At 48.4% G+C, this 27,601-nt stretch overlaps 1 protein-coding gene across 1 annotated transcript in view; it reads right to left on the bottom strand.

Annotated features, from left to right (window-relative positions):
- PTK2 (protein tyrosine kinase 2) overlaps window positions 1–17,007 on the bottom strand; it is a 192,929-nt gene extending 175,922 nt beyond the window's left edge. Inside the window, 1 exon segment of the mRNA XM_070382716.1 lies at window positions 16,818–17,007. The gene's annotated coding sequence lies outside the window, so the exon portion shown is untranslated.
- Between the last annotated feature and the right edge of the window lie 10,594 nt (window positions 17,008–27,601).

Raw genomic sequence — 27,601 nt, 5'->3', positions numbered from 1 at the left:
CCGGGGACGCACTCAGTGTGAGGGCTGCTTCCCTGACCTTTGACCCTGCCAGCCCTTCCAACACAAGTGATGGATTCTAATTCCTGTTGAGAAAACATCTGTAGTGGCTTCTGAGTTCCTGACCAAACCCTGACAGATATACTGGATCTGGGACCAGCTGCAAGCTGCTCAAAGAAGCGAAAGGTTGCCCAAGGGAACTGCTCAAAATGCCCAACAGAGCTCAGGCCTGATCTTCCCTCACGAACCTCCTGTGCAGTCCTCCACGTTTATGAGCCCTGCCTTCCAACGGCCAAGGCCACAAACAGTGGACACCACCCCTGACCCTTCCTCCCACACTCCCCACCCAATCTTGTCGGCTTTTCCTGCAGAACATGCCCAGAAACTGCCCCTGGTGCCATGGCCCCCAGCACTATGCCGACCTGAGCTGCCGTCATCACTCACCCGAGCAGGAACAGCGGAACAGAGGACCCCTGCGCCTGCCCCAGCCACCCCAGCGCTTGTTCTCAACACAGTAGGTGACTCGGCATCTCAGTCAGACACACTACGCCTCTGCTCACAATCCTAGATGGCTCCTCGGTTTACACCGATGTTCGCACGGCCAGAGAAATGTGTTGAGAAAAAACCTGCTCAGGACTATCAGTAAGAACAGATGCTCAGAGTTGAGGGTGCAGGAAACAGCATCAACAGTCAGTCACAGAACAAGGCAAACAACTCTGGGGGCTTTCCTTGGCTGCTTGTCAACAAATGTTACTCAAGGAGTCGATGGTCCTGAGGAACTGGCTTCCAAGAACAATGTATGTGGACTACAAGGGAGAATATTTTCAAAGAACTGGACAAAACACTAAATTTAGTATTACCTGAAGCAGAATACAAATGCTGACTGAAAGTACATGGGAAGCAGGAAAAGGGCTGGCTGGACAAATTTACAAAGATCGTGAAAACGTTAGGATGTTTAAAGCATTTAAACATGGTTATTTCAACTACAGTTATTCACTGGGTTCTTCATCTGCAGGTACCCTGTGCAAAGTTTTCTAATCTCTTGTGTGTTGCTGAACCAGCAGCATCAACAGCAAAGTTCACTGAAATAGTCTGACTTGTCCTTCCACACAGCAGTTTAGCAGTTTGGGGTAGGTTTTGTTGTGACTTGTTGACCTCAGAAGCATGACTGAAATTGCTCTGAAAGAGACCCTCTGTCGACTACTACTATTACTGAACACTGTAGTCAATGAAATTAGCTTTAACTAAAGACTGGCTAAGGGCTTCCCAGGTGGCGCTAGTGGTAAAGAACTCACCTGCTAATGCAGGAAACCTAAGAGACAGGTTATGTCTGCATCAGGAAGATCCCCTGGAGGAGGGCATGGCAACCCACTCCAGTATTCTTGCCTGGAGAATCCCACGAAGAGAGAAGCCTGGCAGGCTACAGGCCATGGGGTCGCAGAGTTGGACACGACTGAAGCTATTTAGCATGCACAAAAGACTTGATAACATTTCTTAATGAACCCAACCTAAAATTCCAAGGCTGCTTATATGAGGCCCTTCTACTGCAGTAAAGTCATTTCAATGACAGCCAACATCTGAATCACAAGGAACACCACGCTTCTTTACACACTCCCCAAGCTACCAGAAGTTATGAGAAGTGAGATTTCCATTCCCACACAAATTCACAGCAGATATATTTTCTGAGTTTAAGCTACAGTTCCAGCAGCATTTTTTGAACCTTGATGCAAGTATAATGAAAATTTACATATTTCAAAATCCATTTAACTATGCAGTTGAGGCCCCCCCTTCCAACCATCAACCGGAAGTGATTAATCTGCAATACGACGACACGCTAAAAGGCAAATATCAAGAAGAATCTAAGAGAATTCTATAAATGCCTTCCAAGTAATGAATATGCTCAATTAAAATGATATACTCCTGCACGGTATCAGGATCTGAGAGCACCGATCGGCATAAAGACATTTTCAAAGATGAAATACCTCCTTGTTAGATCAGCATTAGGAGACAAACATGTGTGACTGACTCTGATGACAGGCAGCACTAGCTTTAAAACTCAATTTAAAAAAGTGTTACCCCCCGCTCCACTTCCGCCCCTGAAAGAGAATCCCATTCTCTCATCAGGGGACCGATATCATAAAAAATCATGCTCAGTTATAATTTGGATTCTGTCCAAGAAAAAAATTCTGTGTTCTCTCTTGTTATAGAAGTATTTACATAATATCCTTGATTTTGTCTATTAGTCTGGAAAACCTAAACTATTTCTCATGTGCCCATTCACATAAAAGCTTGACAATCCCGGTTTTAGTCAACCAACATCCTCCACCACCCCGTCTTCTGCACACAGGAACAGTTAGGACATATTTCACCCACCCTCAACCTTCTCCGTTGATTTTCTTTTTGATTTAAGTCTACCATTTTACATTTATTCCTAATAAATTTTAATTTTACCTTAATGATTTTAGCACTTCATTACAACCTGTCAAAATATTTTAAAATTCTGATTCTAAAAATGAGCTATCTCCCAGCATGACTCCTGATCTTTATTCAAGTTCCAAAGGAAAACATTAGGACAGGTGTCAAGTGTGGCACACTTTTGGAGACATCTTCACTTAGGAGCAGAAATTCTGATTTTCTAGTTTTGTAGTAAATTATACCACATGTGGTTGCAACATGTATCCCTAAAAGCAGTAATTTCTTGAACTCCCTAGTCATGACAGAAATAATTAACTTGTCTAACGATAATTAGGCTTCACACAGTAAAGGGTGAACTTCACCAGAGGAAAGGCCAGGGCCACGCACAGCTCCCAGGAAGTTACCTCTGCACCCCGGCACCTCCTGCCTGATGAGGCTGCCGCAGTTTAGCTGGGCCTGAGGTCACACATTCCTAGGTAGAAACTACCCTCAATTTTGGTAATGGCAAATCCTACTTAAAAGGGACACGTGCCCACCTCTCACAGGCATGTGACTATGAAGAGAAGCCTAACTGTAAACTTCAGCTCTGCCCACCTTACAACAGCGTGCTGAAAACATTCTGTGCCTGTCAGAGTCCCACACACCTGGTCGGCCTCCTATGTACCAAATACATGTCTTGCTGTCTGTCTCTGGAGGAGAGGAGAGGTGGGGGAACATTCTAACAGCCAGTTGAGATGGCTCTATATGGAGTCTAATGGGACTGCATGCATTTGGGGTTTACCTGGCAGTTTGCGATGTATTACATGGAAAGTAAAACCATGATTCGGATGATTAGCCTAAACCTTTGAGGAGCGCCAGATGTATACAATCTATTAAGAAGTGGCTCCCCTGGGTGCTGGGCTCCTCCTTAGTAATCCAAGAGCCCTGAAGTTCTCTCTGCAGGGAAAAACACACAATTCTGCTTACAACTTAATTTCTGGGGCTCATGGACCCAGGAAAGAATGTTTCCTCCTCAAAGCTACCGCGGCTGCTCGTATTTCAGAGCAAACAGAGCTTCATGAGCGGGTCACCTCAGGAGAGTTACCTGGGACCCCTCTTGCCGCCCGGCCACGCCATGCGCCTGGTCGGGACCCAGAGATTAACTCAGAAAACGACTTCAAATCACCCCCTTCTCTCCAGCTACTCAGCTGCACCCTTGATCGAGGCTTTCCTCACTTATTTGTACCACATCATTATATGATCAAAGGAGCGCAGACTGAAACTGAACCCTGCCCTCCGCCGGTTCCCCTCCAAGTGAGCCAGCTGGGCAGCCATTTCCTGAGTGACAAGCGCCTGCTTCCTGCCTCCCCTCCAGAGCACATCTCTGTAGGGCCACAGCGTTCATCCCGTCCCAGCCTCCTCCCGCCCCACACATCTGCTCTGGATCAGAAGCAAGTGCAAACATCCTGCCTTCCACACCAAGCTCACCGCCCTCCTCCCCAGCCCGTGCTGAGCTCCAGATCTGACAGGAACAGCCCACTCCACCCCTGCGGCCCTCACACCTCCACGCCTCTGCCCAGGGCGCTCCTGCTTCCCACTTTCCACTGAACTCCTACAGATCCTTTCAGACACCTGCAGAGGCCAATGCATCTGGTCCACAGCCAGGTTTTGTAAGGTCCCTGCTCTAAGAATGTATTTTTTACCTTTGTAAGAGGAAAATTCAAGAAATATGTGGCAGGCCATCTGTGGCCTGCAAAGCCTGAGGCATCCACTGCCTGGCCTTGAACAGAGAAGTCTGCCGACACCGGAGCCTCACCGGCACTGGGGCCGCATCCTCGGCCCTCGGAGCACCGGCCGTGCCCATCGCTGACCTGAGCCCGCCCCACGCCACCTGCCTGCATCACCAGGGCTCAGTGCTGCACGAGGCACAGGCAGGGGTTCACAAATGCTAAACAAACAAATGAGTTCAACTGACCCGTTCAAGAAGCAGCCAGGGAAACATGTGAGTGGAAAGGCTAGGCCTGTAGTGATCCAGCACTATGTAAGTCTGAAAAAGACCCTGATCCTGGCACTTGACATTTGCCTCACTTTACAAAGTAGCCGCACACATACCCGCAAAGGCAGAGATTATAGACACTAGACTTTATAGATAAGGGCTATCTGAAACTGAGACTCTGACAAACTAAACAACTAGTCAAAAGTCACAGGACAAAAGGCATAGGGGTAACATTTGAACCCAGGCCTTCTGCTTCCCAGATGAGAGACTCCTGCTAAAAGAGCTGCCTCTCTACACAAACCATGATGCCTAAACCTCTCAGCTGCCAATACCTGAGACATTGGGGGAGGAATAAAATTTAACTTCTGACCTATTATTTAATTTTGATACTTTTCAAGTCAATGCTACTTTTTGTAAACAAAAATGAAATGAATACCCAAAGTAAGCACTTGGCTAAAAGACCCTGCTATAACCACAAACTAAAATTTTCTTCCTTTTCTTTCAGTCTTGAGAAGGTAAAATTAAACAGCTTAATTAACAAATGCCACTGAAAGGAAGCAGCTGCAGGCACAGCGTGAACCCCCGCCGCTCGGCTAAGCTGAAACAAACTGGCAGTCGAGGCAGTCACCTGTCCTCAAGCTTCAGAGTCCAAAAGCTGCTACCGTGCACTAACACCTCAACTTCAGGCTGGAAATAAAACAAGTGTTTCCAGAGTTTTCAAAAGTGAGATGTACCTAAGTGTCCAGAACTTTGAGAGTTAGGGTCAAGATACAGCCAAACTGAACTAGGATTTTGGGCTTCTCAGGTGGCGTGAGTGGGAGACAGGAGACACAGGTTCGACCCCTGGGTGGGGAAGACCCCCCTGGAGGAGGGCATGGCAACCACGCAAGTGTTCTTGCCTGGAGAATCCCATGGACAGAGGGGCCTGGGGGCTACAATCCACGGGGTCACCAAGAGTCAGACATGATTGAAGCAACTGAGCGCACACATGGATGTATTAAAGATAACATTAATTTCAAAGACATGGTTCCATGCAGAACACATTTTCTTACTACAGTCCCATTTTAGAAATAAATCACAGCAAGGTACAACAAAGAATAGTCATTCATTTGGAATTTATCAAACACTAAAATAAATTATAAGTTATCAAAGGAATCTTTATGGAAGTCAGAAAACACAGGGACTTCCCTGGTGGTCCAGCAGCTAGGGCTTGGCACCTTCACTGCCAAGGGCCTCGGCTGCATCCTTGGTGGAGGAGCTAACATCCCACAAGACGTGTGGCATGGCCCAAAAAAAAAAAGAAAAAACACCTAAATATCAAACATATTTACTGAATGGAACAATACATGCTTTATGAATAAATAATAAAAATATCTCATATCAAACTGTAACCCTTCAGTAAAGAAAAATTCCTTAAATAAGACAAAAAAACTAATCATAAAGAAAAAGACTGATAGAATCAACAATGTTAAAATTAAGAACCTTAGTTCCAAGACATCTCAAAAGGATAAAACACAAACTGGAAAAATATATTCACAACTTACAGTGACAAAGGACAGTAATCCACACATGTAAAACAGCTACTAGTCAATAAGAAAAACGTAAGAAGAAAATCAGGCCAATGTCTTCTCTTCATAAGAAAGAGATATAACCAATATATTAAAAGATTATTAACCTAATTAGTACAAAGAGAAATTCAGTGTAAAGCCACAAACAGATACTATTACATAACTACCAGAACGGCAAAACTGAAGAAGGCAGAATCAACTACAGCGCACTGGCAAGAATGCAGAGCAGCCAGGAGTCACCTCCCTGCATCAGTGGGATGCGAGTTGGCAGGGTACCCTGAGAGCAATCTGGCAGGAAGCAGGCAAGCTGAAGGCTGGCCAGCCAGAACCGGCATCACACCCCACGTGGGCAGGCGAGACATCCACGCACGTGGGCAGTAGAGGCTGGAAACAATCCAAATGCCCATCAACTGGAGACCACATTACACAACAGAGAAAGTGAACCAACACTGACCACGGACAGCCCTCCAACAGGTCTTAACCACAGTGCTGAGCGGAAAGAAGGCCAGTCGCAGAAAAACAAATGCAGTGTGATTCCCTAGTAGAGAGTTCAACACAAACAAAACTGACACAAAGAAATGATAAATGCAATATTCATTCACTGACCGCTGTTTTAAATGTTGGGGATACAGTAGTGAACATTTTGCTCTCAGATCTTCTGTCATAGTCAAGTGACAAAGAAAATAAAGGTGAGTAAAATAACAGTGGTAGCAGGGCTTGAAGAAGGAGGTGGTAGCTCAGGAGGCTGAAGGAAGACGGCTACACAGGCTTACAAAGTAAGAGGGGGCCGTGGTAGGGAACAGGTGGGCTCAGGGCGGGAGGGGATTCTCCATTGTTGCAGCTGGCCCACAGCTGCCAGGCTAGCTTTCTTCTCTAAACCAGGGTGGCTGCATCGTTTGTTTTTGTACAGCCCATGAGTTAAGAACGGTTTTTAACTGTGTATGATTAAATAAATTATTAAAATAATAACGAGCTTCCGTAGTAGCTAAGTGGTAAAGAATCCTCCTGCCAATGCAGGAGACGGGGGTTCAATCCCTGATTCAGGAAGATCCCACATACTTCAGAGCAACGAAGCCCAGGAGTGACAACCACTGAACCTGCACTCTAGAGCCCGGGAGTCACACCACTGAGCCTGTTCTCTAGAGCCCAGGAGTCACACCGCTGAGCCTGCACCCTAGAGCCCGGGAGTCACACCACTGAGCCTGTTCTCTAGAGCCCACACTCTACAACAGAAAAACCTGCACAGCAACAAAAACCCAACACAGCCAAAAGTAAACCTAAATTTTAAAAAAAGAGTAATAACATTTTGTTGCATGTGAAATTACATGAAATTCAAATTTCAGGGTCCAGAAATAAAACTGTACTGGAACACAGACCATTCACCCCTTTGCCCAGAGTTCACGACTGCTTTCGTACCACAACAGCAGGGCCGAGTCCTGGGCACAGACAGAAGCCTAGATGCCCTCAGAGCCTACATGTTCCTGCCTCGGCCTCTTCCCCCAGAGCGGCCGGCACCTCTGTGGCCTCGGGCGCCTTTCTCTGGGAGGTCAGAGCACTCTTGGTCTACAGCTTACTCACACCTCACACATGTTCTTCTCTATCTCTTCAATGTTTAACAAAAGCATCTCCTGAAAAGGACTAACATACTAAGCGCATTTCTCTGATGAGTTTTGCTCTATTAAAGCTTCATGCTGCTTCTCCATCCTAATGACTAAGTTTTAAAAAAAAAAGACACACTGCTATCAGGAGCATTAAACGAACACTGCAAAGCAAGCGACGTGTATTTTGACTCAAGTACAAGAAAAACAGAAAGAAAGAGAGAAAGGGAGGGAGGGAAGAAAGAAGGAAGGGCCATTCCACCCCAGGTTCTGAGGCTGTGGAGAGATCCACGGCCTTGCTTAACACCCAGCTGGTTAGGACTATTAGGTGCCTCTGAGCATCACCAACTTTAAAAAGCTGTACACTGACACTTGATCCCTTTCTGTTCCAAAAGAAATGTGTCATAAATTGTTATGTCACATTTCAGCAAGAGCCATGATATCTGGCCAACATAAGCATATGTGTTCAAAGCAAGTTCCTTCATGTCTTTTAAATGTAAACCAGTACCACCGATCGAGTTAACATTCTTAATGAAGACCATCATTAAACGTGGTAATGAACATGGAGAGTTCATTACAACATTGTTTTTGCATATGTCTGAAAACTTCCACAAAGTTTTTAAAATAAAATTGAAAACTCACATTTTAACTTGATCACTGGGAATTAAGTATAATTCCCAGTAATAAACTTAACCACAATAAACTTAAGAATGTCTGAGGACTTTCCCAGCAGTCCAGTAGTTAGGACTCTGCGATTTCAATGCCAAAGGCCGGGGTTCAAGTCCTGGTCGGGGAACTAAGATTCCACAAGTCGTGTGGTGCGGCCAAAAAATAAAAGTAAAAAGAACTTCTCTTCATTCAAAAGACAAAAAGAAAAAAAGAAAGAAAACCCACTGTGTCAGTGAAACTGCACGACAAAGTGGGGAGAGAAAGTGGAAAAATATATAACCAACAAAGGACCTGTGTCCTGAACATATAAAAAAGTCTATGAATAAATTTTTTAAAACTAATATAAAAATACAGGCACTTCACAAAACAGTGAATCCAAATGGCCGGTAAATGTTTAGAAAGATGTGTAACCTCATTATAACCAGGAAAAGGCTGTTTAAAACCACAAGGCGGTAATACTGCAGAAGCCACCAGGAGAGGCGGGTAGGGGAGCCGGCAGGAGCCCACGCTGTCATCAGAGGGGAGGCTGCTCAGGGGCCCAGGAGGGCCATCCACGGACACCCACTGAGAAGCTGCTCTCAGCCAGGCATGCCAAGGGCAGTCAGCTCTCCACAACCTCAGGTCCTCCATGTGAGGCTGAAAACACTGGGGAAAAGCCCAGAAAGTTCCAAACAGGGAAACTTGAACTTGCCGCACTGGCAGCAATTTACACAGCATTCCACTGTGCCAGGTACTGTCAGTCATCTAGAGACGTTTATAAAGTACACAGGACGGTGTGCACAGTTGTATATACGGGACTTGAGCACCCAAGGAACCTGGTATCCAAGGAAGGTCCTGGTCCCAACCCCTCGGACACCCAGGAGCGGGCAGCTGTACATTTAACCAGAGTCACATTAATGGGAGACTACTAACGAGAACTTTAATTTCACTTGGCCAATTTTAAGGAGACAGAGATTGTTCCAAAGAGCTCTCTCCACCAGCTCATTTCTATTATTTTTGCCTTCATGGAGCTGCACAGCTGACTGAAAGATCAGGGAGGGGACAGAACTCACATGCAAACAACCTCCTCAGTGTTCTGAGACTACATTTAATTCCATCGCCTTTGATAAGTGCTTCTCTACCTCTGTAACAACTTTCACAGTTACAGACCCCCTTCCCACAAAGCCCCCACAACAGAGCTACTTGGTTTAGTCTGGGTGACTGACTCCTCCCAGGACCCCAGCAGGAGGTACCCTCCTTCCATCATTACACAATTACTGACCGACCACGTAGCACGAGAAAAGACAACAGAGAATCCTTGTTCCCAGGCTGACAATATGCTATTTACCAACACATGCATCTAACTCTGCACAAGGCCCAGGGTCGATCCCACGGTGGTACACTAACTTTTACTCAGGCTGCCTCTCAAGAAAAAAGAGAGGCAAAACCAAATTCATGAAATTCAGGTACAAATGTAATGCTAGGCATGGAATCAATTCATACAATACCACTTCATCAGTCACCCCAAGACTTGGCAATCACCCTGATTCTAGCAAAAGCTAGCCAATTCTTCAGCACCAAAACAAAACCACCAAGGAACGTGAGCCTTCACACTCACATGCACACACTCCCCTGCTATATGCACGCATGCACACACTCCCCTGCTATTTGCCAAAAGCCACAAGTCCAGGAGCCATACAAACTGCTACTGCAACACGAGATTGTTCATTTAAAATCCACACCAGGATTCAAAAGAACTGAGTGGGCTCAGCAGAAAACCTTCAAAATCTCTACACAAAAGGAACTATGAGGTCTTCTCAAGACTCCAAAAACATATTTAAGAGTACCGTTCGGAAAACAACCTTGTTAGCAAATCTAAAGAGGTCAAAGAGACCATACTCATACATACCTCTGCCATTTATGGCTTATGTTTGCCTGCTACAACTTGTGTTTCTCTTAAGCCCTCTAAGGCAGTGGTTCACAAACAGCAAGCACCGAAAGCACAGCAAGCTGGAACTGACAGCCGGCCCTGCCCCCAGAGCCGGAGTCAGTGGGTCAGAAATCAGGCTGGAGCCTCTGCACTTCTGACCTGGGATGACCCTGAGAAGCACTGCCAACAACCTGGAGCTCCCCAAACCCTGCAAGTGTGTGTTTCCCCCCATGGTACAGCGGGACTAAGGGGGAACTCGATGAAGCAGAACAAACTACTCTCTGCTATCCAAATGCTGACACCCCAAATGACCGAAAGGTAAGGGACCTGTCATGGCAAGGAAAAGCTGGCATACTATATAACTGGCAGGCAGCAACAGGAAATGGGTTTTTAAAAATGGTTTCAGGGCATAATGTAAAACTCTTGTACGGCAGCCAATGAATCCAGCTGATTAGTAAAAGACACACTAGAGCTTCTGGACCAGTAATCAAGGAGCTTTTATAAACCCCACTCATTCTGTGTCACCTTGAGTAGTCTTCTATGCCTGCAGAATTTAGGATGCCTCCTAATGAACACAAGATCAATTAATACAGTATCAGTTTCTATAAAAGAACACTTCAAAAACGTAAAGGGGAACAGCAGTATGTTTTCCCTAGTCCAAGTATGATGATAGCAGTAATCTAAAATAAAGCAGACGGAAGTGAAACAAAGATAATCCAATTCTTCCCTAGTATCGAGTTTTACATGGTTTTAAAGGGAGGTCCTTCACCAAGGCAAGCAAAGCCACAGATGACTGGCTGATGTAATAGCTGTCCTCCAACCCAGGTGGCTCAGTGGGGAAGAATACGCCTGCAATGTGGAGGACCCAGGTTTGATCCCTAGGATGGGAAGATCCCCTGGAGAACTGAATGGCAACCCACGCCAGCATTCTTGACTGGAGAATTCCATGCACAGAGAAGCCTGGCAAGGTATAGTCCGTGGGGTCGCAAAGAGTGGGACACAACTGAGTGACTAACACACACACACAACTATTAACAAGTTTCAGTTCTTCTCAATAAATATTGTGCTGGGCACTGGTGACCCAACAGTGTGAAAAACCAAGTGTCTGCCTTCATGGTGCTTAAATTCTCATGAGAAGACACACAAGCCACTAAATATATATAATGTGTACAACTGTAAGCTCTTCCTTCAGGCCAGCAAAGACAATTACACGGTGCTTTGGTTACCAGTAGACACAAGCACCACGGTTCACAGCAGAATCCAAGCTACAGGACTTTCAGTATAGACAATGGAGGCAGAAAGGAGATTCCAGGCGCAGAGAGCCCACAGACAGGAAAGCTTAGGTTCTTCTAACCCTTGGTTTTGGTTCACAGGCCCCAAATAAAGGAGCAGAGTATGTGCCGACTCTTAAAAGAAGAATGGAAAATTCTAAGTTGGTGAGAATGAGCACATTAATTTCAGAAACATTTATAGAGCAGCAGTGTGTCAGAGATTATAAATACCAGGATTACCACAAGGGGCTCATACCTGTGTGAGAAATGTGCAATTTGTTTTTCCCTTACATACCCCTTGCTTCCCACAAAACTGTCTTCAAACAACACCCACCCTTCAAAAAAAGTCACCAATGAAAAAACTGTAAACGTGGAGGTTACTAACGCACATCCTTTGATAAATAAGAAGGATCGGTCACTGCATCATGCATTATACATTTTATCTACCTGATTCTAAACAGATGTCAAATAATGAAACAATCTTGGTATATTCATCAAAATGGTTACTTACACTATGTTAACCAGATGAGCACTTCATAATCCAAAGTGTCAGGTTCAAGTGAAAATATAATTACCTAGACTTTCCCAGACATGGTCATTACACTAGCACTCTATTTACTCCCACCGCAGGAGACCGGGTTAGAGTTTTACTGGCTGCTGCTCTTCCCACCAGGGAGGCTGCACACAGGCTGTCAGGAGCTCACACTGCGGTCCCCCAGGTCCAGCCAAGCTGGGTCCACCCCTGTGGGCTGAAGACCCACAATGAGCGACTGTACCTCTAGGCTTCCACTGTTTCATCTGCAAAAGGAAGCTGCAGACCCAAGTACCGCTCTAGTTTTCTCAAGGAATAAAGCAGATAGAGCACTACAGCACTTGGCTCTGCCCTGGCACACGGTGTCTAACACGTGCAGCTTACAGGGCAGAGCTTCTCCAGTACTTAACTCATCTATAAAAAGGCAGTGACACCCACCAACAACATGGGCACCCACCAGGTGCCCAGCGATGTTCTTCCCCTCTCACTGGATAATATTCAAATATATAACTTAAGTCATTCTTCTGGATCTGAAAAATGAGTTTACAGTACACGGCAAGGTATGTAAGTAAGATTTAGGTAGGGCCGCTTCAGGTAAATGCAAAGTGTGTAAGCAAAAGCCTGCACGTCCTTCATGTCCTTGTGGTGATGCCACTAGCGTTTCCCTCTGAGGTTTCCAACTGCTGAAGAGTGGCGACGGTGCCACTTGGGGAAACACTTCCTACTTCTGTCTATAAATCACTTCATTAGTGTTTACGCAAAGCACACTAGACTTAACAGTTTTGCTAAAATATTCCTTTTTTTTTTTTGGCCACACCATGTAGCTTGCAGTATCTTAGTTCCCTGACCAGGGACTGAACCCAGGTATTCTGCAGTGAAAGCATGGAGTCCTAACCACTAGACCACTAGGCAACTCCCTAAAAATTCTATTTAAACTGAAATTGTAACTGTATTTGTGCATCTGAATTTTATTTCCATCATTGAGCCTAATCAAAAAAAAAAAAAATGCAATTGTTATAGCTATGAACAGAGGGGGTTCCTCTATAGATTTCCAATCAGAAACACACTTGTGTAATTCTAAATGGTAAGATTTGGCAGAATTCCTAGAAATTAATACCAGAAACTGGTAGACATGAATTTCATTTCTCTTGCATTGAGTTGTCTTTTGGTAGTCATGAAAAAAGGGGGAAAAAAAAATCTGCCAAAATGTCAGTAGAGAGAAAAAGCAATAAAAGACTCAAATAAATCCACTAGTAAACACTGAAAATGGAGAAGGCAACGGCACCCCACTCCAGTACTCTTGCCTGGAAAATCCCATGGACGGAGGAGCCTGGTAGGCTTCAGTCCATGGGGTCTCGAAGAGTCAGACATGACTGAGGGACTTCACTTTCACGCATTGGAGAAGGAAATGGCAACCCACTCCAGTTTTCTTGCCTGGAGAACCCTAGGGATGGGGGAGCCTGGTGGGCTACCGTCTACGGGGTCACACAGAGTTGGACACGGCTGAAGCAACACAGCAGCAGCAGCAAACACTGAAAAGAAGGGGGAAAAAAACCCTAACTCCTGAACGTGGCTGGGTGAGCGAGAAAAACACAGGTGGCCCAAGGGGACCCACACCTGCTCTCCCCCCACCTCCCTCACCCAGGGTCCTTCTGAGGACGGGTGAGCAATGCAGCATCTGAAGCTTTCTGTGTGTACATAAACTTCTTGGAGCTTAGTACTATCGACTCAAGTAAGGCCATTTGCTTTGCCCAAACTTTCTTACGCGAACATTTTAAATAATCTATACAGATGGCATTGAAAATTCTCAAAGATTCCTACAGTAATTTCTTGCTAATTATTTAAGGGATTTTAGTAAGGGGAAAACTAATGAAAATATGTTCTTAAACTAGAGCATTAAGGCAAAGTAAAGTACTTCAGAAACTAAATTTTTCTGATTTACTAGCCAGAAAAAAAAAAAAAAACCTCATTTCACAAATATGATAAAAATAACAGAACGTTTTACCAATGGCATTTTTTGCAGATCTAGAACAAAAATAACAACAAAAATTCTAAAAATCTGTATGGAAATACAAAAGACCTCAAGTAGCCAAAGCAATCTTGAGAAAGAAAAACAGAGTTGGAGGAATCAGGCTTCCTGACTTCAGACTATACTATAAAGCTACAGTAATAAAAAATAATAGAACTTTTCATGCCACTGAAATTTAAAACCAGATTTATTCTAGATGAAAATATATCTAAACTGAAAATGTTTTATTTTAAAAGTTAAAGATTTATATATTGTATTAGCTACTTGAATTGCATCTTTTATCCTTAAAACAATATTTATTATTTTTTTGAAAATTAAGACACCTCAAAGTACATGAAAAAAGGTTTCCATAAAACCTTTAGAGATATGAGCTAAGATCCCACCTCCCTAATTCAAAATAACATGCAAAGACAGTAACTTTCAAAGTTTTCTTTTACTATCCATACCACTTTATTACATCACAGACTACATATGTATCACAAAATACAACAGAGTAATTTCTTCTGAGGGAACTCACCAGTATTTCTCTTAAAAGGGTAGGCTTTAACAATACAATTTTGTTATTTAGACAATTTTGCCAACCTTCTAGTAAGAAAAGTTATCTAGCTGAAGAACCTAGTTTTGAGAATTGGAACATTAATGTCTGTACTTTCCAACAAAGGACACAGCGTTACAGAAATGAGTTTCGTTAAAAACTAAACTGGGCTTCCCTGATAGCTCAGTTGGTAAAGAATCCACTTGCAATGCAGAAGACCTTGGTGCGATTCCTGGATCAAGAAGATCTGCTGGAGAAAGGACAGGCTACCCATTCCAGTGTTCTTGGGCTTCCCTTGTGGCTCAGCTGGTAAAGAATCCACCCACAATGCAGAAGACTGGGGTTCAATCCCTGGGTAGGGAAGATCCCCAGAGAAGGAAAAGGCCACCACTCCAGTGTTCTGGCCTGGAGAATTCCATGGGCTGTATAGCCCGTGGGGTCGCAACTGAGCGACTTTCACTACTCACTAATAACATTTTCATGATCCTCACTGCCACGCCTCACTCCCAGCTTTCCCAGACACTTTAGACCCTTACACTAGCGGAACGTCACTCCTGATCTAACACTTCATGACTCACTTTCGGGGACCCACGGCCTCAGCTTCATAAATACTAAGTTTTGGATGCAGGGTCTTTATTCAGCCAAGCACTTGCTCCTCAATGCATCACCTCTGAATGATGTACAAGTCCTTCTGTTTAGTCCTTTCCTTAAGTGTTATGTGCGGGCGCGTTTAAAATGGAACATGTGTTTTAAACAGTATTTTCCGGTGCTCATCATTAAACTGGATTATTTGATAATGACCTGAAAAATTCTCCAGAGAAGAATCTATAATATTTATCTTTAGTACATGAGTGTTCAGAAGATGCTAATGGTAAACTTGCCTAGCTTTTCCCCTCCAAAGACAGCCAAAAACATGAAACCATATACTCATAAAGATACTGAGACAGTATTTTTATGAATTGAAAGTTGAAACACAAACTTCCTTTCAAAGTTTCATGTGTTTAAATACTACAGGGTTTTAAAAATTAACTGAACAGCACAATTGGACCAAAATATTATCCAGACTACAGCTCAACAAAGTAAGCTGAATGCTAACTTACTGTGAACCTTAAATCACGTCATCCACATACTTTCCTCCCGCTTTTCAGAGGTTGTCAAAAGACAGGACGACTAACCTGAGGGCTTGGCTGCGTCATTTCAAAGAAGAGACTTATTTTCATTACCCGTTTGACAAAAAGTTTTAAAAGGGTGAGGCTCTGGTATTTCATCTCGAACAGTGATGGCCTGTTTTTCCAACCACGAAGAAGTTTACATCCTAAGTAAGAATCCCAATGATGGTCGTGCAGATTCAGATAAGTGCAGATTCTCAAACTCTGACACAGCCTTCAACTTGACCGTATTTCAAGCGGTTCCCATATTACCACAATATTACTATTATGTTAGTCTCACTGCCAAAAACCCAGCTGCAGGCTAACTGAACAAGAAGACTGCTGAAATGGCTCAAAAAACAACATCAACAACAGGAAAAAACCTTTACCCTTAGTGCATTAAGCTACAAAATGCTGCAGTCAAATAAAACCAAGTATTAATAGCAGCGTACACGTACACACACACACACATCCATCCTCCTCTGAGGAAGAAAGAGGTGCTAGGGAAGGACCCGGAGAGAGAGACAGAGACAGAGCCAGCTCGCAGCGGAGTTGGGGGCTGGGGCGGGAAGAGGAGGAAACTTGGGAAGCGCAGCGAGTCCGGCCAGGTCTACGGCGGCCGCCGGAAAAGCTCCGGGCGGCAGAAAACTTGAGTGCGGGCCGCGGGGCCGCGGGCGGCCGGCCGCCCCGCACGCGGGCTCGAGGCCCGCCCGGCCCGGCCCCGGCCCGGCCCCGGCCGAGTCCTCTCCCGGCCCTTTTGTTGTGGAGGCCCTCGGCCCGCTCCGGCACAGGCCAGCCGGCCTCCCTTCCCGAGCCCGCACGGCCTCCAGACCCTCGGACTCTCGAGCCCGCGGACCCCCGGCCTCCTTGCGCCCCCCCAGAGCCCATGCTTCCAGGAGCCCCCGGCCTCCCCCACCAGCCCCTGGCCTGGAGACCCTCAGACTGTCCGGGCCCCGCACCCCTCGGCCCGCCGGGGCGCCCCGGCTTCCCTCACGCCCCTGCCTCCCGGGGCCTTGGCCGGCGCGGGAGGGGCCTGTCCCCGCCGCACCCGCCGCCGGGACAGGGCGGTCCGGCCCCGCTCGGCCCCTCAGCCCTGGGGCCGCCGCCCTGCCAACCAGCAGCTCCGCGAGTCGGCCTCACGCCCCGGCCCCGGCCCGGGCCCCTCACTCACTCCGACCGCGGCGGTGCCGGCAGGCGAAAGCGGACGACGACCGGGCGGCGCCGCGGCTGACGGGCCGCGCTCCCTCCCACGCCTCACGCCGCGGGCGCACAGCGGTCCCGGCCCGGCGGCGGCGGCGGCGGCGGCGGCGGGCTCGCGCCCTCGGGGCCGTGCTGCGTCGGCGCGGGCCGCGCGTGCGCGGCGGCCGGCTGAGGCGCGCCCCCGCCCCACCCCCGCCGCTGCGCGCGCTCGGCCGCGTCCCTGCCCCGAGCTTCCGCCTCCCGGGAGTACCGCGCATGCGCGCCGCGGCCCGCGCATGCCCAGCGCGCGGCCGGGCTCGACCCACCGGGCTCGCGCTGGGGAGACGCCGGAGCCGGGCTGCGGGCGGCCGCGGGCGTGGCTGCGGCCCCGAACGGCAGCCCCGGGGGAAGCCCTGGCTGGGGGCGGGAGCGGCACCCGGCCAAGCGGACGCCCCGAGGCAGCAGCTCTGGGCCGACGGAGTTGAGGGGACTACGGGGGAGCCCTCGCACCCTTTCCCTGCCCGGAGCCCCAGACGCAGCCCTTCTGGAGGCACCGCTCCCCCGGTCGGCAGCCCCACAGCCGGTCCCCAGGGGCCGAGGCACGGGTGTGGAGCCCCGCTGTGTGCCCGCGCCGGCCCGGGTCCCCTCCAGGCTTCACGCCCACCCTACTGGGGACCCTTTGCAGAGAGGGAGCGGGTTCAGGGGCGTCAGAGCTAGTGCTGGGCGGACCCAGGTTTGATCTTGGAAGGTGGACCTCTGCCTGAGCACCCGCGGGGCGCTGACCTGGGCCCGGAACCCCGATGGCGCGGGTCCCCGAGGGGCTGAGGCTTGAGACTCACGAGGGGATGGCAGGGAGGCAGCTGCGATGAGAGCAGGTTTTGCCAGGAGTACGACGGGGGAGTGGAGTGGCGGGGTGGGGGTGCTGGGTAAGAAATGCAGATGGCTAGGAGCCTCGCAATCTTGCTCAGGTACCTGGATCTCCTATACTTTAGGCAGCAGGGATCCTTTGGAAGATTTTAAGCGGAAGTGATATCTGATTTGTGTTCTTTAAAAAAAAAAAAAATCACGGGCACCCTTGCGGTAGGAAACGAAACCAGAAGCAGAGCAACTTTCATTTTTCATAGTGTCCCTTTGATCCCCGCCACAAGGCGAGAGGCGGGATAGGCACACAGTTCTCCTTTTGAAAGGTGAACTCCCTGAAGCTCAGAGAGATGACCCTCTGTTCCCTTCTGAGAAGCTGTAATCCCGTTATCACTAAATCAGGTAGAATAAAATGCTTTCGCTTAGCAAGAGTTCTGCAATTTTTAAACGTTTCCTTTTATCGTTCTTTCGTGAATATGTAAGGTTTTTTTAAAACTACATTTAAGATCTTAAGAAATGGTGTCTCTTGATGTTAGCCCCAGGGCCTTTGCACTGGCTGTTTGCTCTACTTGGAAATCTTCCCCTCTGCTTGGATCTTACTCCCTCACTTCCTTTCGGCTCAGATGTCACCTCATTAGATGTCAACCCTCTCTCTCTGTAATAGGAACCACCCACCACCCCCCACCCTTTGACACACAGGCTCCACCGCCTCATGTGCTCTGTGCTTTGGACATCACAGCCCTACAGTGTGTGCTTGCTTATTTCTGCATTGTCTCCTCCCTCCACTAGAATAGTAGATTCTCTAGAGCGGATTTGTTTTGTTCACTTCTGGGACCCTGGCACATAATAAAATATTTGTTGAGTGGTGAATGAAGCTTCGCGTGGTGTGAAGTAAGGAATTATTTTCAGAAGTATAAGGATGGAATGAGAATAGAAGAGGACTGAAGGACAAAAAGGAGTTATATTAATGATATCTTTGGGGGATTGTGCTTAGTGTGTAGACTAAAAATGGGCACCAAATTTTTTATACTTCTTCCTGAAAGAAGTGGAATCTACTTTTTCAGGTGGTACTAGTGGTAAAGAACCCGCCTACTGATGTAGGAGACATAAGAGACACGGGTTCGATCCCTGGGTCAGGAAGATCCACTGGAGGAAGGCATGGCAACCCATTCCAGTATTCTTACCTGGAGAATCCCTTGGACAGAGGAGCACAGCAAGATACAATCCATAGGGTCGCAAAGAGTCGGACACGACAAGCGACTGAGCATGCACGCATTTGGACCGATCTTGTTAACTTGCTTTGACCACTAAAATGTGTCACAGGTGATGTATGATTTCTGAGCTGAAGCCTCAAGGGGCCGTGCAGTTTTCACTGTCTTAAGCCCAAGTGTGCCTACTGAGTGGTGACTGAGGCACCCAGGCCAACAGGCTGCCAACCACCAGGAAGATGAATGACGCTGCACTGGGCCACCCAGCCCCAGAGAAGCTGTCTGACAACTGCAGCCACCTGAGACCCAGAGAAACCTAGAACTTCCAACTGCACCCAGACTGCCTAGCCAGACAGTTATAAGCGAATAAAATAAAAGATTGTGGTTTTAAGTCTCTCATTTTGTTACACAGCCATAGACAACTGATACTTTGTTTCCTCAACTTTATCATGATATGTTTGAACTTTGTTTAACTCTCACTTAATAAAGAAAGAAAATAGGGAAAGGGTGAGAGGAAGAAGCAATGCAAATAAGAAGGGCAAAGAGGTACAAAAGGAGGAAGGTAAATAGTGAGGAACGCACTGTCTAACAGACCCTTCTTATCCCTGGAGCATACCTGCGGTGCCTAAGTGCTCAACCTCTGGAGATGGAGGAACAACAGAGCTGACCCAGGCTCAAGTTCACCAGCGTCTGATGCCGTAGGTTGCATAGCATCTCTGAGCCTCACTCCTCTGTAACCGGGGCTTACAAAGGATGGGGAGCAAATGGACCATCCCGTAAAACATTCAGCAAAGTGCTTGGCATTGTATACCCTCAGCGAGTGTTCTTGCTTAGCTGCAGCATCAATGTACAGATTACCAATCTTGATCACAGACAGGATACCCAAAGGACCCCACAGAGCATAGTGTTGCCAAAGGTCAACTGTACTTGGGCTCTGTGAGTCAGATCCTGTAGACACTCTCCAAACCTCCTAGCAACTCTGCCCCATGGATGCTGTGATCATCATCCCCATTTTATTGATGTGAAAACTGTGGCTCAGAAAAAAAGCGAAGCCATCAGACAAACAGCACGGCTGGAATTCAAAGCCCCAATCTGTCCAACTGTGAAGTCTGTGCTCCTCCCTCTCCCCGCGAGCCTCTGCTGCACTCGGCCCTGTACAAAAAACAAAATACAGAACGCCATTTGGCTTCTCCCTTTCTGCACTGCGCCAGATGGGCCAAGCGCTGACCTTGTGTGGGAAGCTTTCAGTAAGGGCTTCCTGTGTGGTGGCAGAGCAGCTGCACCGACCCTGGGAGCAGGTCTCCCTGGAGAAGCCCCTCGGTTCTCTCATCTGGAGGGGGCTTGCCCCCAGGAGGGACTCGCTCACCACAGGGAAGCAGAAACAGATTTAAGGTCAGAAGGTGGATGCACGGTAACAAGAGCACGCAAGCTGATGACCGAGTCCCAGGTTTCTGCCCACTTCGTGGCATTGACCAGCCTGCCATCTGCCTAAAGAGGCTGCGGTGACAAAAAGTGGGACCCGGAAGACAGGTGTCTGGCCCACCACTAGGCCCATTAAGATGTGCCCCTGGGAGCTGTGGGCCTGGCCCTGGAGTGCCAAGGATCGGAGACTACTCAGGGACCAGGCAGCAGGAAGCAGGGGAAGAAGAGACAAGGCCAGGAAACCTGGGTTCAAATTCCAGCTCCCCCACATGACTACCCAGTGGTCCTAAAGTAGCCACTCAACCTCTTTGCCTCAACCTCTTCATCTGTAAAATGGGGAGGGGAGGAAGACCAGAAGGAAAGGGTCGGGGGTATCCCTAGGAAAGATGTCCCGAGGGGAAGCAGGCCAAAGGAGAGGCAGCACGAGTGGCCAGAAGGCAGAGTCCGTCCTCCACACTCTGACCGAAGTAGAGACGAGATGGGCCCCCACCACAGGGTGTGGCTCTCCTGCCAGGAAACTTTTGGGCTCACGGGACGCCTAGACAGTGTACGCATGTTTCACTACATGTTTGAGGTTTCACTTCCCTAGGGAATTTAATGTAGGAAGTAGGCATGTGGGGTTCTTCTCGACCACTAGGGTGGGGAGAAAGGGTCACGCCCCCCAGCAGTGCCTGCAGTGGGCACGTGTCTCCTGTGAGCATCTGGGAGCAATTCATCCCAGATGGGAGGAGTGTCCCCAGCTGAAGTTAGGGGCGCCCCAGCCCCCCTGCTCATACAGATCACCCGCCCCACCCCACCCTCAGGCTGTTCCTGGTTCCTCTGATACAAGGAGCTCTAGCGGGACCTCTTCCAGGCGCCGCCTCCACTCCACACCCTCAGCCTCCCCTGTTAGTGAAAGTGAAGGGACCCTGCGTCCAGCAGCGGACACAGGTCTGCTCTCAGGCCTGGGCCCCCTGCTCACTTCCCAACCCCCACCCCCACGGCACACACACACACACACACACACACACACACACACACACACAGAGGGGACACCCTTCCCCTGTACGGTGCTGAACAGGTCCAGGCCAGGGACAACCCCTTGCCCCTCCTGACCTGAGATAGCCCTTTGGCCCAGAATTGGCAGTTAAAGCTCAAATCAGAGTGTCCAGAGCTCCCATGCCCCAGCTACTGCCCCTCACCAGCCTCACAGAAGAAAGGGGGCCATGTTTCCTGGGAAATTCTGCTCCCAGGCTATCTATCATCTCATTTAATTCTCACAACCACCTTGGCTACATCCCAGTAAGTGCATTTTATAGATGAATAAACTGAGGCTAGAAGGGGACGGCTACCCAGCTCAAGTCTACCCAGCAAGTAAGTGACAGACACAGGACCCAAACCAGCTTGTGTGGCTCTGAAGCTGCTCTCAGGCACTGAGTTCCCAGCTCCATGCTCATATTTTCCATTTCCATCAAGATCTTGACTTATGCTAATTCTCAGTGATCCAGAGCAATAGTTTGGGAAAACTACCTCAAGTAAAAGATCAGCTTTTTTTTCTTCCAATCCATGTGAACTGATACTTTTGTAAAATGCAACAAAAATAAATTATTAGAAATAAGTGATTAACAGATAAATGCGTGTGCATGCTCAGTCATATCTGACTCTTTGCAACCCCATGGACTGTAGCCCACCAGGCTCCTCTGTCCATGGGATTCTCCAGGCAAGAATACTGGAGTGGGCTGCCATTTCTTACTCGAGGGGATCATCCTGACTGAGGGATCCAACCCACATCTCTTGTGTTTCCTGCATTGGCAGGCAAATTCTTTTCCCCTGTGCCACCTAGGAAGCCCAATTAATAGACATATACTACTGTATATAAAATAAACAACAAGACCTACTGTATAGCACCAAACACTATATTCAATATCTTGTAATAACGTGTAATGGCAAAGAATCCAAAAAAGAATATGTACATTTTTCCTGTTCTTCCAGTCACCAGTATAAACAATTGGTATCTCTTTTGATATGCGGTGCTTCTGCATCTGTTCAACATGTGTGATATCTGCATATACACACATCTACACAGTTAGAGTACCAGAAATGATGGAATATGGCAAAGTATTCTTCAACCTCTTTGTGAACCATTGTGAATACCACACTGAGATGGGGAGATGATCGCACAACTCTGAAGGCACTAAAAGACATTGAATCATACTTTTTCATGAAAAAAAGAGGGACCCGACTCACTTCAGGTCCTGAAACTGCAGCTTCAGGGTGACGAGGCCTGACTACGCCTTGCAGCTCCAGGTTCTGGTCTCACATAGGTTTTCTGTTGTAATAGCAAAGTGGTCCCCTCCTGTCCCCTCAGCAAACTCTGGAGGAGAGTCAGCCCCTTTTCCTGTAGTTTCAACCCAAGTCTCAATGGGTCTGGCTGGCCAGGCTTTGCCAGGTCCCATGCCCACCACGGAACGGAGAGCAAGCAGCCTTGCTCAAACCAGACCTAGAGGTGGTGCGAAGGGAAGGGCTGTGAGCAGGCAGAACAGCAACCGTTCCTCCTCACCCCTCTCCTCTGGTCATAAGACCCCGCTTGCCCCTCAGGACACGCACTGCCCACATTTCACATGGTCCGGGGACTGTGGTCCCCTCTTCCCCAGGCGGGTGGCTGTCTCCCAGGATATAGCCCTGGCGTCCAACAGAGAGGGAAGCAGGCCCAGCCTAGGAGACAGCTCACTGCTGACCAGCCTGCCGTTCCTCTTTCAGTTTTGGGGATGTGCTGCTCACGCCTCCCTTACGTGAGCCAGAATCAGCATGTAAAATTACGGACACACAGCAAGCCCTCAATTAAAAATAAATATTAACACTACTGTCTCTTCCCAAAGTGTCTTTTGACATCGTTTCTTCTTCGGGTCTGATTTTTAGAACAGTTTTAGATTTACAGAACAATAGAACAGAGTTCCCATATGCCCTGCGCCCAGTTTCCCCTGTTATTAGCATCTTACATTAGTATATTTGTCGTAATTCGTTAACCAGCACTGATGCATTGTTATTAACTGAAGTCCATAATCATTCAGACTTCCTTTGTTTTCTCCATTTTTCTGTTCCAGGGTCCCCTGTGGGAACCCACGTTGCATTTAGTTATCGTCTCCTGACACTACACTGGAAACTTGAATTCGGCCATGGTGGGAATAGTTACACCGTGAAAACTGGCAAACCCTGCCAGTCAGGGTTCTCCCCTTCCCAGGAGCCTGTAGCTGAACACTTGGTAGCACACCACTCTCTGTGTATACGCTGTTCCATCTGATGAGATGATATTGTCAGGATTTGGAAACAAATAACACGAGGATGTAAAAAACAAAGCTTCTTTTTAGTCTGACAAAACAAAATTAATTCTAAGCACCTGTCAATTCTGTACCCACTTTTTGCTTTCTCTTAGTGAGCCTCTTAATAATCATGCTACAGTTTTAAGCATCTGTTAGATACTAGGCATATGAATCCATAATCTCTTATCATCACTTTCAAGTTAGATGTTATTATTATCCTGGTTTATGGAGGAGAGAACAGGCACAGAGAGGTTGCGAGACTGCCCAAGGTCAAATCTGCTCCTGCCACAGGGCCCCCCATGTGGCTGGGCGTGTACTTGCCCCTTTCTAACCTGAAACCACCTAAAAGTCATCGGACATGTTGCTGCTTTGAATTACAATGGGTCTTCGCATCTACCGCTTCTGCTTTTCCTGAAATGTCATTTATCCTTTGGTTGAGGCTCTTTTCCTTTTCATCGGCTCCAGCTTTGTGCTCTTGCATTTAACTGTGACAGCGATAACGGCTTTTTCTGTAAAGTTATCAAGCCAAAGTCAGTGGTATTCTCTAACCTTCAATGGATAATGAATGTGCGTGACAACCCACAGGCCCTGCACACACTTCAGCAGCGGGGTTGGAAGGTATTCACAAGTATCAGAGCGAAAGCTAAGTAACAGGAGAAAGGCCTGCCCCTACCCTCGGAAGACGCACACCACAAACGCCATCCCCTGGTTCTTACAGCCTCCTTGTCAACAGTATAGCTGGTAGTGAGGTCACTCTGAGCAGAGGCTGAGGCCGGGCAAGGTCCGTGGCTCCCTGAGGGCATCAGCAAATTAGCACCAGAGACACGAGGGGGATAAGAGAAATGGGCAAAACCCAACCAAGAACAGGGATCACTTCATGCTGAACCCAGTGTTTCCTGAATGACTGAACTTAGGTGCTCTGACTTTGTATTTCTCAACTTGCCTAAGCTGTAAATTCCTTAGGAGGAGAAACAAAGTGACTTGAACTTCCTAAAAAGAAAAGGGAGTTCCTCTGTCTTCACAATGGAGACCGTTGTCCCAGCCGCCTCCGAGGGGTGTTGTAATGAGTGGACCACATGTGCGTGGGAAAGAACTCCTGGCTTCCTCATGGTACCTCTCGCTTGCATGACATCCTCTGATAGGTGGCGGTTTAGTCATTAAGTTGTGTCCGACTCTTGCGACCCCATGGATTGTAGCCCACCAGGCTCCTCTGTCCATGGGATTTTCCAAGCAAAGATACTGGAGTGGGGTGCCATTTCCTTCTCCAAGGGATCTTCCCCCTGGGTTGATCTTCCCGACCCAGGAATCAAACCCAGGTCTCCTGCATTGCAGGCAGATTCTTTGCTGACTGAGCTATGAGGGAAGCCCTCTGATAGGAGGCACCTAAAATTCCTGTTGGATGGACACAGGAATGCTATGTTAGCAATCATCATTTTTGCTTTACTGTGTCCATAGTTTGTGATTCATCCACAGCGCCCAGGACTCTGACCACCTACAAATGGACTCTGAAGATACATTTTGACACGGAGAGACTCGTTTGGCAACCCAGAGATGCCTCCACTAGGGGCTGAGGACATCCAGGCTGGCCTGGGTTGGTAATTACCATCTCCACCTGGAAAAAACCCTGGTGACTCAGCTGGGTGGAGATGCCACCTATGCCTCGGGGACAGGAAAAGAGCTGGGACCTTGGAGGCAGCGCCCTGGGGATGTCAACGCGGATTCCCCGTGCTTTGCAGGAAAGAGCACAGCATGGAAGCCGCCAGCTGCTTCTCCCGCCCAGCGGTCCCTCAGCCCCCTCTGTCCATGGACTTCCGTGAGTTCCAGGGCGGTGGGGAGGGGGGGAGGCCTTGAGCTCTGAAATCCTGTGAATTCACAAAAGGGTGACATTTAGTCTGTGACAGGCATTAGCAGTCCCCCACAGGGAGCTCTCCGGGGGCAAGGACAGCCTTGTTCTCACACAAATCACAAAGCCGGCAGTGAGTGCTCCATAAATAAGCCATTTTGCCTGCTTGAAAACAATGCTCTAAGAAAATTCCCACACCTCCACCGGACTGACTTGCGGCAGCGGGCAGATTTCGAGGACAAACAAATCACGAGGCACTTGATGTTACAAACCAGCTGAGGTCTTATGCAGATTAGACCAGAGCCCCAAATCGGCCCATGAGAAGGCAACCTTGACACGGGCATCTGGAACAAAGGATGCTGAATTAGGACCATGGCAGGCCAACGCGGCCGTGAATGAGGGATTGTGGGAAGGACTTTGATGTAAACCCAGGCAGAACCGTGTGTACTTATCTCCCAGGGGATCCACCCACTTTGATGCAAGTGGGTGGCCTGTATTTAAATATGGGGATTTGTTTGCATTCCTCAAGAGAACAGAGGCTTTGGAGCTGGAGGGATGTGTCATCCATTGTCTCCTCTCTGGGTACAGATACCCAAGTCAAGGGCTCCCGTTCACAGAAGCTTGGTCGTTTGCCTTGAAGGGTCGGGAAGCAGAAGCTGTGACCTCCGAGGACCCCAGGCACCACTGAGACGCTGCCTTCTGTGTCATCCTTGAGGCCTGTCAAACCTGGGGCAACTTCTGCTTCCAGCTCTCCTTCCAACTGTTAAACTGAGCTACAAACATTCATTGAACACCTGCCAGGTGTGAGACGCTAGGCCGAGTGCCGTGGAAGGACAAGGAAGTCCGCTACCTGCAGTGCCCAAGGCCTGTGCGGACCCCAGGGGCACCAGCTGGTGGGATGGGGCAGGCGGGAGCCGCTTCTAGCGGCGCGGTCCTCGGCCCAGCCCCTCCCCCTCCATTCTGTGGCTCCTTGTGGGTTCTCACTCAGCCTCCATGGTCACCCTGCGGGGTGACCCTCATATCGACACCTTGGACCAGGCTCTTGGCCAGAATGCCTAGCTGAGAGGCCAAGGGGCATATCAAACTCGACGTATCCCAAAAGGAAGCCCTCCTCTCGCACCAGGTGGTCCTTGCTCCTGGAACAGCCTCTCTTCACAGCCTCTGTCCTGCATCCTCAACTCCTCCCTCTGCCCCAGTTCCCTCCACCCAACCCATTACCAGTCTCTGTCTCTTTTACCCCCAGAATCTTTTCTCATCCATCCCGCTGTCTTCATCCCTAGGTGGTCACCCACCTGGATTCCCCAGGGCCAGTGTGGTTCCTGGCCTGGGTCTCTGCATCGTCCCCTGACATGAGGGCTAATCTGTATCCGTCCAGTACACTCCTTTTGCACTAAAGTCATCCAGAGTCCCTTTCTGTTGCCTGTGCCCAGATGACCAGAATCAGCTCCCTCTCAGGCCCCCTGCACAGCGAGCCCTCACCAAGCTTGGCCACCTGGCAAGTCGCTGTGTCTCTTGGCAGACTCAGGGTTCTCACTCTTTGCCTCACTCTTCCTCCTGCTTCCTTAGGACAGCGACAGTCACTCCGTGTCCAGATCTCAAAGGCAGAAAGGCTTCTGTGACTCAGTCTGGTCAACTCAGTGGGGGACTCTGCCTCTCAGGAGCCCCTCAGGGCCCTACGAGCACCCCTCCCATCAGTCTGTGCCCAGACATGCCTAAGGCACGACGGCAGTAGATAAAACCGTCACCTGCACCCACCTCATGCCTCACAAAGCGTCAGTGCCCAGGCAGATTCTCCCAAGAAAATAGACAGTCCTTGCTGCCAGGGGGTACCAGTTACTGAAGCCACTACCTCCCCTAGAACCATAGCTAACCAGCCGTGCGCAACTGTCCGGGGAGCCAGAGTCAGCCAGCCTGGCAAAGGGGAAGAGTGCATCTTGTCTCCGCTGCTTCTTTTTTTTTTTTTTTTTTTCGCTGCTTCTTAACTGTGTGACCTTGGACAGTCACCTAAGGTTTCTGAGTCCCATGAAAAATTAGTGGAACTTTCTTTTAAGACAGTTATGAGGAGGGAGCAAGATCACATGAGGTGCACAGAAGGCGTTTGACAAATGACAGCCATGACTGGTCCTTGGCAAATGGGAAAACT

Source organism: Bos mutus, chromosome 14, assembly GCF_027580195.1.
Source record: "Bos mutus isolate GX-2022 chromosome 14, NWIPB_WYAK_1.1, whole genome shotgun sequence".
NCBI lineage: Eukaryota > Metazoa > Chordata > Mammalia > Artiodactyla > Bovidae > Bos > Bos mutus.
The sequence above is the reverse complement of the archived record's forward strand: the minus strand, read 5'-3'. Positions and strand labels throughout refer to the sequence as shown.